Source organism: Salarias fasciatus, unplaced genomic scaffold (assembly GCF_902148845.1).
Source record: "Salarias fasciatus unplaced genomic scaffold, fSalaFa1.1, whole genome shotgun sequence".
In the NCBI taxonomy this organism is placed as follows: domain Eukaryota; kingdom Metazoa; phylum Chordata; class Actinopteri; order Blenniiformes; family Blenniidae; genus Salarias; species Salarias fasciatus.
The window spans coordinates 2,453,455-2,469,368 of NW_021941373.1; the positions used below are offsets into that span (position 1 = coordinate 2,453,455).

At 43.5% G+C, this 15,914-nt stretch overlaps 1 long non-coding RNA gene and 1 other non-coding gene across 2 annotated transcripts in view; one reads left to right on the forward strand and one right to left on the reverse strand.

Moving 5' to 3' along the window:
- Positions 1–6,473, forward strand: part of LOC115384929 (uncharacterized) — a 70,417-nt gene extending 63,944 nt beyond the window's left edge. The window contains exons 3-4 of the long non-coding RNA XR_003931009.1: positions 5,477–5,568; positions 5,652–6,473. This is a non-coding gene — a long non-coding RNA (uncharacterized LOC115384929). The remainder of the gene's footprint in view (positions 1–5,476; positions 5,569–5,651) is intronic.
- A 6,025-nt stretch (positions 6,474–12,498) lies between these two features.
- trnaa-agc (transfer RNA alanine (anticodon AGC)) lies at positions 12,499–12,570 on the reverse strand. Its single transcript has one exon. It is a non-coding gene; the product is annotated as a tRNA-Ala (tRNA).
- Between the last annotated feature and the right edge of the window lie 3,344 nt (positions 12,571–15,914).

The following is a 15,914-nucleotide window of genomic DNA, read 5'->3' on the forward strand; positions in this document are numbered from 1 at the left end:
CACTGCGTGAGTTGTGTGGTCCTCTGTGTCTGTTAATTTATTTAATCTTATTTTTCTATTTCAATTCAAGTTTTCATTCTATGTTTTATTTAGGGATGTGCGAGTACCGATACCAGGTATCGGTATCGGGCCGATACTGGCCTTATTTCAAAGTATCGGGTACTCGTTAAGGCTACCGATGCCAGCCGCCGATACTCACGGCAAGAAAACCCCCACACGTAGTAAGCCATCCTCACCAGCAGTTGGCGGTAGTGCAACCGAATGGGATGCAAGCTGCCGACAAACATGAAAGAGGAAGAAGCTCCTCTCTGGAGCGCTGACAGGCGCAGGGCTACACTGCAGCGGGCTGACTTCTCCATGAGTCTCATCCAGAGCAGAGACAACAGGATGAATCCAGAACGGCTGCTCGTCTCACCAAAACTCCGCCGGTGTGGAAATTCTTTTATATAAGTGAAAACGAGCCGAGCTTTGCAGAATGCAAACTCTGCAATGCTAAAATTGCTAAAGGAGGTGCGCGATGTTGTTCATTTACCACTAGTAATTTGTTTAAACACCTCAGGGCGAAGCTTGTGGACGAGAGTCTGACGCTGTTGTGCTGGAAAAAAAGAAAACTCCGGCAGCAACTCGACGGCAAACTCTGCAGAAGACCGAGAAACTGAAGAGCAGAGATCCGAGAGCAGCACAAATAAGACGAGCCACTCTTTAAACTTCTATCTTTGACTTTAGTTCATAAAAAAAATCATTAAAATTAGTACATTTAAAAACCGTAGTTTATGTAAAGTGGAAAACTGTTTTATCTTGCACTTAATTTCATTTAAAAACCGTTAAAATAAATTCCTTTTAACAAGTGTATAACTTAGAGTTGTTTGTTTACGTCTTGTAAGTCAGTTCATTTTTAAAAAAACTTAAAATTCAGAGAAATTGTTTTATCTTGCACTTAATTTCATTTAAATAAGTGTAAACTCAGAGTTGTTTGTTTTATTTTGGACTTAAACATAGTGGCTGGGCTACCTTTTTATTAGAAATAAAATTCATTTTCAAAAATAATCTGTCATTGCATTATTTTAAATTTTATGTATATAAAGTATCGGTATGCGAGTATCGGTATCGGTGAGTACTGAAGATGAAGTACTCGTACTCGGTATCGGTCTGAAAAAAAGTGGTATCGCACATCCCTAGTTTTATTCATTTTATGGTTTTACTTTTTATATTTTCATATATATATATATATATATATATATCTATATATCTATATCTATATACATATATATATATGAGTGTAACGGTATTTGTACTCGTGACGGTACGGGGGTCACGGGTCGGTACACACAATCACACGACGAATACACAAGTAAGTTAAAAAAAAAAAAAAAAGAGTCCTAATTCGAACATTAGGTGGCGGTAATGAGCCAAAGAAGAAAGTACAAGCGGAATCAGTGTTGCCAACTTGGCGACTTCCTCGCTAAATCTGGTGACTTTTTTTGTCAAAAGCGACTAGTGACAAATATAGCGACTTTTTCTGGTGCTCTGGAGACTCTGATGTGACAGGACGTCTTGTTCTGCAGCTGCTGTCCTCAATGAACAGCGGGTGCTGCGTGAGCCCCCCCCCCCCCCGTCCCAAAGCACTCACAGGCAGCCAGTCTCATGCAGCGCTCCCTGCTGCAGTCAGAGCAGAAGAGGAGACCCACACCACTCCGCCTCCACACTTCAAATGGATCGAGCATGCGCAAAACCGCCGTTGTTCCTGCCCTGGGTCACAGAGCGGGATGGACACTGTCACTCTCACTGTCACACTTTTATCAGTTCATTTGTAGTTCTAAACATATTTAGGTGTTTTAAGCTCACTTTTAGCTTCTCCCATGTTATTCCTCTCTCCTACAGCGTCCATTACATTACATGCAAATTGGCAGTTATGCAAATTAGGTGATGACGTCATCTATCGACTCTTAGCGACTTTTAGGACAGCCTATAGCGACTTTCCTGACTGGGGAGTTGGCAAAACTGAGCGGAATGAGAGATGCAGCGTGTGGAGTTGGAAGACCCGCCAGTCTCGTATAGATCGGTCGCGTGGGAAAGCTTGGGAAAGATGTTCTCGTACATTTGTGAGCTTTTGTTACGTTTTCCCCACTGTACCGAAAAACATACCGAACCGTGACCCTTACACCGAGTTATGTACCATACCGTGACTTTTGTGTACTGTTACACTCCTTATGTATATATATATATATATATATATATATATGTATATATATATATATATATGTATATATGTATATGTATATATATATATATACACATACATGTATATATATATTTACACACACATACACACATACACACACACATATTTATATATATGTGTGTGTGTATTTTTCTTTGTGCAGCACTTTGGGGACCTTTGTTTTTAGAATGCGCTATATAAATAAAGTGAATTGGATTGCTATTTCCTCTGAGCTTCGGCTGTTTCTTCTGGGTTTTCTACTGTTTCCTCTGAGGTTGTACTCTTTCCTCAGAGTTTCTTTCATTTACTCTAAGCTTCTACTGTTTCCTCTGAGCTTTTACCATTTCCTCACTGTTTCTAAAGTTTCTGCTGAGGTTCTATTGTAACCTCTGAGCACCTACTGTTTCATCTGAGGCTTTTCTGATTCATCTGAGTTTATGCTGTTTCTTCTGGGTTTCTGCTGTTTCCTCTGAATTTCTCCTGTTTCCTCTGGGTTTTTACTTTTTATGTTTTTCCTCTGAGTTTCTACTTTTTCTTCTGAGGTTCTACTCCATCTTCATCTGAGCTTGTACTCTTCTCGGAGTCTTTACTGTTTCCTCTGAGTTTCTTGCACTTCTTCTGAATTTCTACTGTTTCCCACAAGTTGCCTCTGGCTTTCTACTTTTTCATCTGAACTTGTTCTCTTTCCTCCGAGTTTCTACTACTTCCTCTGAGTTATTACTGTTTCCCTCAAGTTGCTACCGTTTACTCCATTTTTTCTTAGAAGTTTTGACATTTTCCTCTGAGTTTCTACTTTTTCATCTGTGTTTCTACAGCGTCCTCAGAGTTTCTCCTTTTTCATTCAAGTTTCTCATGCTTCCTCTGAATTTCTGCTGTTTCCAACAAGTTGCTGCAGTTTTCTCTGAGTTTTTCTTGTTTCCTCTGAATGATGAGAAGAATTGATCAGACCAGACTGAAAATGATCCTGCTCTTGTCTGTGGAGTTTCTGCCATTGGTTCTCTCTTTATTTTGGTTATTCTTCCCCATGAAAGTGTAGAAAGGTGCTGTGTGCTGCAGGATTGAACATGTTTGGTGTCCAGAAGAACTCTGGTCCTCAGACAACATGTCTGTGAGCCCTGCTCAGCTCCTCATACACTATTTCAACACCTCTTCCTCCACCAGAAGAACCCAGAACACCTTTGTTCTCAGACGTAGGGGTGGGCGATATGGCAAAAATGTCATATCACAATTTTTTTTAATTAATGTCACGATCATGATTTTATCACGATTCTTTTCTATATTGATTTTTCTAGACTAATTTGCAAGTTTGACCATTCCCCCCCAATGTTAAACATATAAAACGTATGAAATGTATTTAAACATGTAAAACCCTAAAAGAAAAAAAAGACAATGTAAGCTACAGAAACTGGCTTGAATTCGAATAGTACAGGTTTTTTTCTAATCAAAATGTGCAATGAACACAAACATAAAAAGTAATGAACAGCAATAGAGTGCACTTTTGTAACACAAAAACTAAACACACCAAATAGATTATTAAAAAGGATCAATAAAATGCAAACTCAGCTGGTTGCCACTTAAAGGACAACAATTTAGAACAAAAACAATTTAACTTTAATATCTATAACCTGAGTGAATAATACAGCTGCTTGAGAATAATTTTTTGCTCAGAGAGCTAAGCTTTTATCTCCTTTTAAAAATCAGGTAAAAGATAATGAACAATAAAGTTACTTTTGTAACACAAAAAAACTAAACATCAAATAGCTTTTTAGCAGTTTTAATAGGATATAGTTTTAATAGTTGCGCTATATGACCACTAGAGGGCTCTGTCTCCATTGAAATGCAGCCCCTCATAATCCAATTAAACCAAAGACGTTCCACTAGTTATCAGACTAAAGGTTCGTTTCAGCTGTTAACTTGATGGTATGTTCACTAAGCGTCTTTTCACATTTCTGTGATTTGTTGTATATAAAATCCCTCATGCTAGCTTGTGAACTGCTAGCGGTAGCTCGCTAGCTAGCGTCGGTGCTAGCTTCAGCGTCTCTCTCTCCAGCTTTTCGGGGTGTTTCTATGGCGGCTGGTCTCTTGTAGATCCCGTACTGCTGTAAACCAGCTCTGCCTGACACAGCCTCCACCCAGCAGTAGCTCCAGTCAGAAAAGCTCCACAGCCTCCGCTCCTTGTTAGCTGCCTTTGTGTCCCCGAACGCAGCACTGGCTGTGGCTGCTTTTTTTTTTTTTTAAATAATCGTTAATGTTGATCCGCATGTATCTATTATGTATGTGGATAACTGCACGAGAGGGAATGTTTAGTTGATATTATCTGAAGCTTTCAGGTAACATCATCACTCCAAAAAATATTATATATAGGTGAAAAAACAACGAGGAGAACGTGCCTTATAGACGGTTTAATGATCTTTCTGATTTATGAGATCGTCCCGACATTATAATCCTTGACGATCTTATATCTTCATATCGCACACCCCTACTCAGACGTATTTATCAAAACCAAGTTAATCTGGTCAACATACCTCAGCAGGTGTTTCTGACTGCTTTAAAGCTTCTGTTCTTAGCTGGAAGAGGCTGACTTTATTGAGCGAGTACAGAGCAGTAAGGAGTGTATGAACTCCCTCTCTAGTGCTCCAGAACAACTTCACAGAGGTCGACCTAAAGAAGCTCCAGGAGTTCTGAGTAGAGAGAAGAGAACCACAACTGGCGGACTGACAGCTGAATCAAGGACTCAAGAGACTGAGTGGAGGGAAACATGGAGGGTGATGGAAACGTGATGAAGTAGCGATGGAGGAGTGATCAGTTATTAAAGTTCTCAGTCTCTCAGTGGATTTCCGTTATTTGGGAGATGGACACAGAATCTTTGCATGTGCTTTGTTATTGTGTACAGTGTAGTCTATCCAGTGGAATCGTGTTGGACTCATTTAACTGAAGCTGTTGTGAACCAATAAAACCAGTCAGAGTCTCGATATTAGTCAATCAGAAAAACAGGTGGGTCAGTCTGTCCTCCTGAAGGGAACCTCTTATGACTGACGTGTTGTAAATCAAAGTGGGGAACCATTAGACTGTCCAACCAGAGTCCAGCCAGCAGAGCTGGAGGAAGATGGAAGGGACAGACATGTCTGGAGGGGTTTGGTCTCTGTAGCGCCACCCAGACCTGATCCAGACCAAGAGGGAGCCCAGATGGAGGACTCTGATGGTCTCACTCCCAGCAGTCCTCAGACAGACGCTGATTGTTCTCTGTGTGTTCAGATCCAACAAATGAGATCATCACAGCGGAGGTCCTGCTGCCGTTTCTCGCGCTGATGTTTCTCCTGATGCTGGGCATGTGGCTGTACTGTAAGGTACTGTTCTCCTCTCTGCTGATGCTCTGGAGCTCTGGGTGGAGCCAGACTCTCCTCACTCCTGTGTCGTCATGTCTCTGCAGGTCAGCAGGGGGCAGACCGACAGACCACAAGACCAGGGGAACATTGAGCTGACTGTGGAGGGATGAAGTCGATCCACTGTGGAAGACAAGATGTTTTTTTATGAGCTTTTTCCAGAAATGATGAATCGGATCTTGTTCCCACAGACAGTGGAACAAGGTTCCTTTTCCTTTTGTGGACTGTGGTGAAAAAACAGAGCATTCTTTTGTCGTACACTGGACCATGATGGATGTCCTTTTTAATCTATCTTTTAACCCTATTCACTCCTTTTTCATTTGTTTTTTTAGTAATATCATGTATACTCATTTAATCATATATTATCATCTGCTCCCCCTCATGATGTTTGACTGTGTTTAACTGATAAGATATATTTTTGATTGTAATCCAACTTATTAGCTTTTGCAAAATGTTTGTTTTTTCTACACAAAGGTGAGGCAGGAAGTGGTTTGCAGCAGGTGTTGAACCGTATGGAACCTTACCAGTTTGTATTTCTTCCTGAGTGGTTCGATCTGAGCCTGAAGAACTCTCGTGCGGATCTCACGTAGACTGCATGTGTCACGGAGTAATTCATAATTCCACTTGTCGTCACTTTTGGTTTGTACGAGTCGCGCGTTGTGACGACTGACCAGCATTTTCATTCATTGCTGCTGCAGGTAAATAAGTATATATCGTTCATGTATGTTGGCCCATCAGTTTGAGGCTGGAGGCGTTTGAGGGGATTGTGTTTGTTACCTGACTGTAAGCAAATGTGATGACTGACCAGCATTTTCATTCATTGCTGTTGCAGGAAGCAATAAACGGCCGTCGTGGGCCGAAATTTCTACCATCATCTCCTTATTCGTTATTAAAGAAAACAAAAAAAACAACACAGAGTCATAAATGACAGAACTGAACCTGCCAGTACCAGCAGCCGGCGTTACACGTGCATGTTTTTTTATGAATTGTTTTTTTTCCTCTTTCTCTTTTTTTGAGAACTGAGGCTGCGGTCGGTTTCCTTGCTAACAAAACAGGTACACAGCATGAAAGGAGGTGACCATGGGACTGGAGCATCTAAGTAGACCCTGTTTTCGGGTGGGTGCTGCACTCGCTGTCACTCAGAATCCCCCCCCCCCCCACGAGAACACTGTCAATTTTCTGTTCTGATTTGGCAGGGAAAAGATCTTTGAAAGTTTTCTGAAATCTGTGGATAGTTGACCTCTGAGGTAGATGTCAGCCAGATACCAAATTTAGACTAAAAATTAAGAGCCGCAAGATCTAAAAACCGCTCAGTTAAATTCAGCATATTCAAATGATACATGTCTTAAATTTGAGACATTTAAGAAGCAATGTAAATTCAGTTATCATTGATTTCTTCAAGTTTTACTATTTTACATTTTTCTAAATTTTGAATTATAACCTGTACTCCTTTGAGTGAATGAAAATCTGTTGTAAATAAAAAGTTCCAGTGGAGTGACGTTATTTCTCTGAGTCAGACCAAAAACAGTTCTTGGAATCAGGTTTCTTCTTCAGAAGTGAGAGATGTTTCTTCACCCCTGAGAGCTGAGCCTCCAGTACAACTCACACTACGGCACACGACTGATCCCACACACACACACACACACACACACACACACACACACCACATGGACAGGGTAGGGAACCTGGAGTAGAACCCCTCACCAGGACCACCAAGGGGATTCAGAGTTCTGGGAGAAGCTTTATATCCAACTGGGCGAATGAGAGGGGATGAAATTCTTTAGTAATGAAGTTAGGTGGGACAGACACTCATCTCCTCCCCAGTCTCTTCAGGACTAGAATTTTACCTCAATTAGCAACCTTTGTTGTTTAAATAGCATCATTTAAGTTTTCTTTTTTTTTTTTTTTTTTTTTTTTTTTTTAACAAAGATTTTTGCATCTTTTAAGTCAAATGTTAGTGCACTTGCTTACTGTTGAAACATAACTATGAGGTACACTTACTATTTAGTTGAAAGAGGTTTCCTCAGATGGAGCAGCACTGAAGGCAGGTTTGCCAGCCTGTGGTAGAGAGGGTGTGAGACTCCAGGTGCAGCTCCGCAGTGAGCCAGTCCATCCGGGGTGTTAGCAGTCATGCTGGAGTTTAATGGAGTGCTGTACGTTTTCATCACACTTTTCTATTGTCGTCAGTGAAATCTTGTGCTTCTTGTTTGTTCTGGTGACTTTAGACAGGCTTCACACCAATCTGTTCCATCAATGTCTCCATTGATCCATTCTCCAGGCTTTTCATTGATCTGATGTTGAATCAGGGCTGTAATCCACTGAAATATCATAGTATTTGTATTATTGGGCTCTTCCTTCATTTGTCTTTGTTATTTCTTCAAGTTTTGTTGGAGGTGGCAGACACATGATCTGTTTGTGTTTAGAGCTTTTCAACTGCAAGTATTTGAAAAAAGTCTTTCTTAACTGATGCATATGAGATGGTAATAAATCCAAGAGAGAAATCATCATCCTTTCATTATTCCAGCAGCTCCCTGCCTGTTTTTCACTTTCGTTTCTCCACTGACTGCCTGGAAAGGTTTATTAATTACCATTATCTTCACCAGTTCTGACTTTGTGTTCCATCTTCTTGAGTGTGTCTTCATGAAAACATAGTTTTAACTATTAATCTGGATGAATCCAATCTTTTTGTTGCAGTGTAGCATTCTATTGACACACATATTAGTCACTGTGTTTATTATATTGCTGTTATGGTCTTTCCAGGTAACCTTACTGTTCCAGTACTTTCTGTTCAGTGGTTTTTCATTCATGGTCACTGCTTGTGGATGAACATCATGACCCAGCTTGTCAGATATTCAGCAGTGGTTCCATTACTGAACCTCTTCATGTGTCAGTACAGGAGAGACGGGAGCTGATTTTAAGAGACTGTCCTCCTGGGAAAACCACCACAGTGCTCCTTAAGTCATGCCCCAAATGATCACCAAGAGTTACGGCTTCAAACTGAGCGCCTCCTAGTGGCCATGTAAACAACGTCACAGACACATCTGGTCAGGGATGGACAGAGGAAGTTACTCTAAAGGGTCGTTACACCTGAACACAAAAAAGATGCTCTGTAATAAATAATGACTTCAGTTTAGTTTTCAAAACATCACCAAATCTTTAAAATAGTTTCTGAAACTGATCAAAGGAGAAACCACAATAAAAACTTTAGAATAGAGAAATCTCTGTCTTGTAGTTTACACAATGCTTCTCCAGAGACAAATATTCACTTTACCTTCATAGAATCCACTCTTTATGGATGTGATCTGGAGTTTTTCCTTTCTTCGTATATTCTTTCAGCTTTCTCAACAAAGCTGTTGTTCTGCTGGTTGCTGTTAGTTTTTCTCATTTTATTGAGATACTGACCAAATAGTCATTATTGATATATTTGCATATATTTAGTGGGTCCATATCACATGTGTCTGCCAGCCGTGTCCTTGTTGTTCCTGCTAATGGACTCCAGGGAGAAGTAACCTGTTTGGATGTAAATATTGTCCTGAAGCCACTTGCTGCCACTTGCTGCCCAGATCTGATGTCTTCACATCATTTCAGCAGATGAAGTTGAGACTTCAGCACCATGGACAGCTCTATCAGTCCTTCTCCACTGGTTCCTTCTCAGCCTTACTCCGCTCAGTACTGACTTGGTGTGGGTAGAGTCGACATAGCAACACAACACAAAGCTTGAGTCTTTATGAAACAAACAACTCTGGATGGCATGGAGGCCTCAGTGAATCTGCAGTGTGAAGCATAAAGGGTCCGACAGATCAGCAGGGACCTCAGGTTTGACCACTTCAGAGATGAGATTTGAACCTCAACAATCCCAAGAAAGGAGCTTTCCCATACTGGGAGTTGAACCCGGACCTGGGTGAAAACCAGGAATCCTAACCACTAGACCATATGGGAGACTGAGGGATCAGGACACACCAGCCCTGTTTGGTCCAGTATGGACCAGAACTAGTTTCAGTCAGTTGAGAAAACTCCCCCAGACTCTGTTCTGGACGGGATACAGTCAGGTCGGCAACACTCCAAGTCGGCCCCGGCCAACTCGGCACCGCCCCGGGATACAGTCAAGTCGGCATCAAGCCAAGTCGGCATCGCGGGCGGGGGGGCTCTCGAGTGGCCGAGTTGGTCGGTGCCGACTTGACTGTAAGCTGCTTACCAACTCGGCCAAAAGCGTCTCTTTTTTTTTAATCACGATGGTGGATAATGTACCTGGGAGCTTCATGTTTGACGTCCGAGTAGCTTAGCTACGAGCGCGCAGCGCTTAGCGGCTGTCTGGTCATGTGACCGGTCCGAAGGCATTCTGGGAATCGTAGTGCAGCGATGCCGGCTGCGCCACGACGATTTGCAGTTTTTTTCGTGCCGGCAGCGCCGCTTCTCCTCACGTAGCAGGCAGGGGACTGGAGGACAAACCGTGTGGTTATGGTGACTGACAGGTTAGAGGTGGAGAATGGACCTGGAGCTTCATGGTTGACGTCCTGTTTGAACCGAGTAGCTTAGCTACGAGCGCACAGCGCGAGCGGCTGTCTGGGCATGTGACCAGATCATGTGACCGGCATGTGATCCGCGAACGCCGCCTGATCAAACCAGTCGCCTGCATTATAATTTTATTGTAATGTTCTCCACCCTCATGACCAGACAGCCGCTAAGCGCTGCTTAGCGGCTGTCGGGGCAAGTCGGCAAGTCGGGGCCGACTTGGAGTGGTGCCGACCTGACTGTAAACCATTCTGGACTACCAGGTGAACTCTGGTCCAGCTGAAGATGAGGCTCAGTCTGTCAGTTTCTGCAGTTTGTGGCTCCTGACTTGATTAAAGCAGGAAGACCAGATGAGCAGCAGGAGTCTCCCTGAGTGGATCTGCTCATCAATCAGTGTCTGAAATAATCAATAGAAATGTGATCCAGAGAAATCAGACCTGTCATTCAGCTGTTTGTTCTGAATCCAGCTCTCACTGGACTGCAGCCTCCATCATCTGTGATCAGGAACTCAGTGGAGCTCTGCAGGTTATATTCATCTGTTACCATGGAAACATCATTAAAGCAGGACTAAAACTGGCTTCAATACACATCTGAAGCTGAGCTTCTAATAGAGAATCATCACACTTCATTTCCACAGATGACATGACCCCTGACCCTGGAGCCAGCAGTCCTCTGAATGGATCCAGATCCAGGCTCAGTCTGTGTTTCTGCTCCATTCTGACCACACTGCCCTGGTTCTGGTTCTACTCAGATCTAATGTGAGGTGCTGGACGTCAGTCCTCTTTCTGTGTTCTTGATAACGGTCAGGATCCTTTCTGATGCTGCTCTCATGTCAGCAGAGTGAAGCCCTGCTCTCACTTTGCTGTCATCCTGTTCATCAAAGAGCCGTAAAGTAAAGCTGATGTTCTCTGATCAATCAGCTCCTGAACAGAGAGATTTCTTTAGAAGGAGCCGACTCCTTCACAGCTCCTCCTCCTGTGTGTCTGACAGTCGGACTGAGACAGAGACCACTGGAACAAACCAGATGTGTGGAGAAAAACACAGCTGGAGCTGAACTTTAACACCAAACATGATTCGAAAGTGACTGAATAGAAACCAGTGGACGTCTGTTTGTTAGGATTTGAGAAGATGAAGTGGATAAAAGAAGCTGGAACTCCTCAACAGAGAACTTCATTCCTGATCATGAATCAGAAAATCAATCTGACTTTTAATTCTTCCTGGATCCATCTGGTTATTAACACCAGAAGGTTTATAGAACAAGCAGTCATGGGAACCTGGATTACCAGTATTTTTTTTTTTAATCTGAGACCCCATGTGAGCAAATACTTAAAATAATCTCTGACAGAAATGAGTGAATGTTTGTTGCACGTTGTGTGAAGGCCTCCCTGTAATGTCTGGAAGGTCTTTAGGAGCATTTTGAAAATGTTTCCAAGGCTGTCAGAGACTTCAGAAACGTGTGAACAGCTCTGTGCTCACTGCTGCTGAGCCGCTGAGCTGCCTGCTGCTCCTGTGTGGAAACAAACAGTGAGCCTGGTGTTAAAGAGGACTCCACTTCCTGTTGAGAGCAGTCTGCAGCTTCTGCAGCTTCTGGCTGAAGTTCTGCAGGCAGCTTCTCCGGGCTCCACCCAGAGCCAGCTGGTCAGGAAACCTCTGCCTGATTCCATCAACTGAAAGAACATTTCTACTGAACATAGAGGCTCCTGACAAACTGAGATACTATCAACTGGTGGATGAGCTTCTTTCATTCATTAGAAACCACAAATATTGGGCATAAACCTGAACACAAGGTCATCATGACTCATGTTTTCATTTCCTTTAGTCAGGATGTCGTCATTCATTGAGCACTGTCCAGGCTGTCAGGAGTCTGGATCACCTGCCTGATTTATGACAATCAGTTCAGTCCTTTTGCTTCACGGACGTGTCGGCTCGTTGGTCGAGGAGTATGATTCTCACTTTGGGTGTGGGAGGTCCCGAGTTCAAGTCCCGGATGAGCCCTTGAATTGCCATCCCAATCCTCCTGGGGTCAACCCAAAGCATCTCCAAGCTTTATGTCTGACATTAAGGACATAGATGGAGGCTTCGTGTCTCTTGGAGCAGCTCTGGGATCTCTCTGCTGAACTGGCTCCAGTGTTAGACACAACAACCTCTTTCTCTCTGACCCAGCTGGAACAGTAAAATGTGTCTCCAGTGATTTGAGAGGTGACAGCCGTGGTCTGAAGTCATTGTTGACCTGGGTTCCTGCTTCCTGAGAACCAGAATGAAGACTGATGTTCTCCAGAGCTCTGCTGCTGAATGACTGTCAGTGGAGAGCTGGAAGAGTTGATGCTGAGCTGGAGTGAGTTCTTCTGCTGAGGTTTTGCAGTCATACACTGACATAAAGACTGGAGATGCTGGGGATTGATCCCAGGACCTCATACATGCTAAGCATGTGCTCTACCACTGAGCTACACCCCCTGTCCTTTTACTGCTGGATTTGTTTTTTAACTGAAACAGCTCAGGTTTAGTGACGTTGGCTAAAAACTTCATCATCACAGAGACTCCTGAGGACACTTTAAAACGGCTCCAAAACAGGACTGGAGCGGGACTTTAAAGAGCTTTCAGGCCTTGGCTTCATTCATTTCCTTTAAAGAGGATATTTCTGTCTGGGCTGAACTCGCCTAGCCTCATAAACCAGACCCGCCCGCTCCTCATCCACATTTGGATTTGGAGTTAAGCTCAGTCTGGATAGGAGCCCATTGAAACTTCTTGCAGGGGGTGTCGGTTACTTCTTTGACTGACAGCGCACTTCAGCCAATCAGCGCTTCAAAACAAACACATCATCAAAATGCGTTAGCTTCTCTAAGGGTTAGCATTAGCTCTTTAGCTCTAGCGTCCTTACACGCAAAGACACACGAAAACGTCTTTTCCTGTTAGAAACTCACCAGGCCAGACTCTTGCTCTTGCTTGATTGTTGTAATTCTTGGTATTTTGGCTCTAACTTTCCTGATTGCAGCTTTCACACGATGGTTAAAGTTAAAGTCCGTCATCTCCGATACGCGCAGTGAAAGCGTCACTTCCGGTTTAGCCACCGGAAATCGCCAAAAAAATTTGAAAACAAAAAGCGGCAACGCTGATTGGCTCGGCCGTTTCAGACCCGAGTGAAATCCCCTTCTATGGGCTCCTACCCAGACTGAGCTCATCTCCAAAATCCAAACGGATGAGGAGTGGGGGGGCTGGTTTACGATTGAAGAACTCGTCATTAGATCAGGCAGTTGTAAAGTTTCTTCTTCCCCAACCTCTCAGTATGAACAGTGACCAGGTGGGGGCAGCATTCCGCTGATCCAGCGTCCAGCCTGCCGGAAGTCAGTAGAAGAAGAAGCTGCAGCTGCAGTTGATGCCAGTCAAGGGCTGTGTTCGAAACCGCATACTTACGTACTACTCATACTAACTTATTGAGTATGCAGTGTGTTTACACTGGCAGTATGCGATTTTGAGTATGCGAGAAGTTCCCGGATGCATACTGCATTCGCCAGAAATGTTGAGTAGACATCGTGTGTTCACTACTCATACTGAAATTGCCCAAGATGCAACGCGACGGACATTTGAATAAACTTTATTCAGTTCACAATGACTGTTTCTTCATGATGTACATTTAGCAAGCTGAGTATGGTTCTAGATTTAATCTTCCCTCCATTGTTTGTGCTCGTAGGTATGTTATGTTACGAGATTTCTGATTGGATTGACAATGATTAAAAATAGTAAAAACAAAAAACAAAAAAACAAAAAAAACCCCTTACATCTGAGAACAAGTCCATGCTGAAAGCGACCATGATGTACCGAAGACGGTGAGCCGATCTTTGTTGAAGAGCCGAAAAAACTCTCCGTCGGTAAAGCATCATAATTGGCATAATAAGTGGTCCGTTAACGGGACACCGGTCCAAACGGCGATGTTAAGCGAGATATATTGCTGAAAGATTGGCTTCTTGTTTTCAAAGTAAAAGCACAGATTTATCACTGAGGTTGTTTTGCATGAGAAAGAGAAAGGGGTGCTTTATTTTGGTGAAAATAACCGGAAGTGCGTTGCTCACTGCGGCTGGCTTGAATTTCGCCGAATTCGTCCGAACAAAATCATAAACAGCTGATATTCGGACAAATAAACGACACACTCGGGCTCTAAACCACCACTTTGTCGCCTAATTTAAAAAAAAATCTCGATGAAGTTGTACATTTGACGAGTTTAGAGCTAAAGTGAAATCAGCTTTAGCAGATCGATTTCTGCTCATGGAAGAAGTGCAATGCATTGTGGGTTATTATGTAGTATGCTGTAGTGTAAATGCTTCGCATACTGTTTGATGGACTGAGTAAGCAGGATGTAGGATGGATAGTATGAGTATGTAAGGATGTAGTAGACAGTATGCGGTTTCGAACACAGCCCTGGTCTGACACGTGCTGGTCCAACAAGGATCCAGACTCAGTAAAGGTCCAACTCTTTAAACTTTGTGTTCAGAGCGGTTAAAGTGAGTTTTCCAGGAAGCTGCGGATTGATTCCTGTCGGTTTTTAACATCTGCTTTTAGCAGCAGCAGAGACGCTACAGGAAGTGGGGCACCAGTTAACACGGAGACCAGTTAATCCGAAACCCCCGCGAGCAGCGTCCTGCTGCCAGAGGAAGAAAGTGAAGCTCTTGGATTGGAGGAGAAAATAAGTCCTGATAAGGTGGAAATATTGCTGGAAGCTGCTGGAGAAGCTGAACCACAGCCACGGAGCTGCAGCTCCTTCAAAGCCACGTTTCTGGAGGACTTCCGGTGAGCTAGCTGCATGCTAACAGCTAATTAGCACGTGTTGACCTTGAGAATGAAAGCAGTGAGCTGGTGAAGCTGTTTCCAGCCTTAAATCAGGCTGCAGGGAGGTTAAAGTGAAGCAGTGTTGTATATTTAGTGTGTTGATGCTGCTGCTGGCCTCAGTAAACTGCTTTATCAGGATCTACAGACTAGATTCAGTCAGGATGAAGAGAAATGTGAAGAAATGCTGTTAAAATGTGAAATGGTTTGATATGAGCTTCATATGTTGGTGCTGAGAGAAATGTGAGAGTGAATCAGTAGATGTGGAGCAGGGAGTGAATCTTGTTGAGACTGTTCCTCCAGTCAGTCCTGCTCTTCATCATCATCCTCCTCTCCTCAGGCCCTGGATCTCCACTGCCTCCATCCTGGTCTTCATGTCCTCCAGCCCCTTGGTCTCCTCCGTCCTGCTGGGATCCAGGGTGCTGGTAGGAACTTGATGCTCTCAGCAACTGTTCAGATCAGCCTCCTCAATAGAAAGAGCGTCCAGGAGGAAGCAGGGAGTCTCTACCTGGTTCCTGTCTTCTTCTGATCAGCAGCTCTCATTGTGTCTGGAGGATCAGGTCTGGGTCCTCTGTCCATATCAGAGCTCTGTGGGTTTCACACACCATCCAGTCCAGGAGGTTTTAAAGGAGGAGGAGTTTTTCCTGTTGAGCAGCTGCAGCTGTGTTTCTTTCAGAATGTGATGTGGGACTTCTCTGGAGCTGCTTCAGACAGCATCTGGAGCCTTTTCTAGGACTGGAAAGTCCATTTCCATGAAGGGAGCCGGTCTGAAGGTCCTTGTTGCTCTTTACCAACCAGCAGGAAACATTTCAGTTTCTGCTTTAGAGCTTCTTTTGAGCTCCAGATGAAACCCTGACAGGACTGACAACATAGAAATAAAAAGCAGAACAGCAATCAAGCCATTCTTCTAACATGGAGGCAGCTGTTCTCCTCAGAAATGTGGGGAGTTTCCCAGCCAGCAGGTGGCGCTCCAGGCTAAA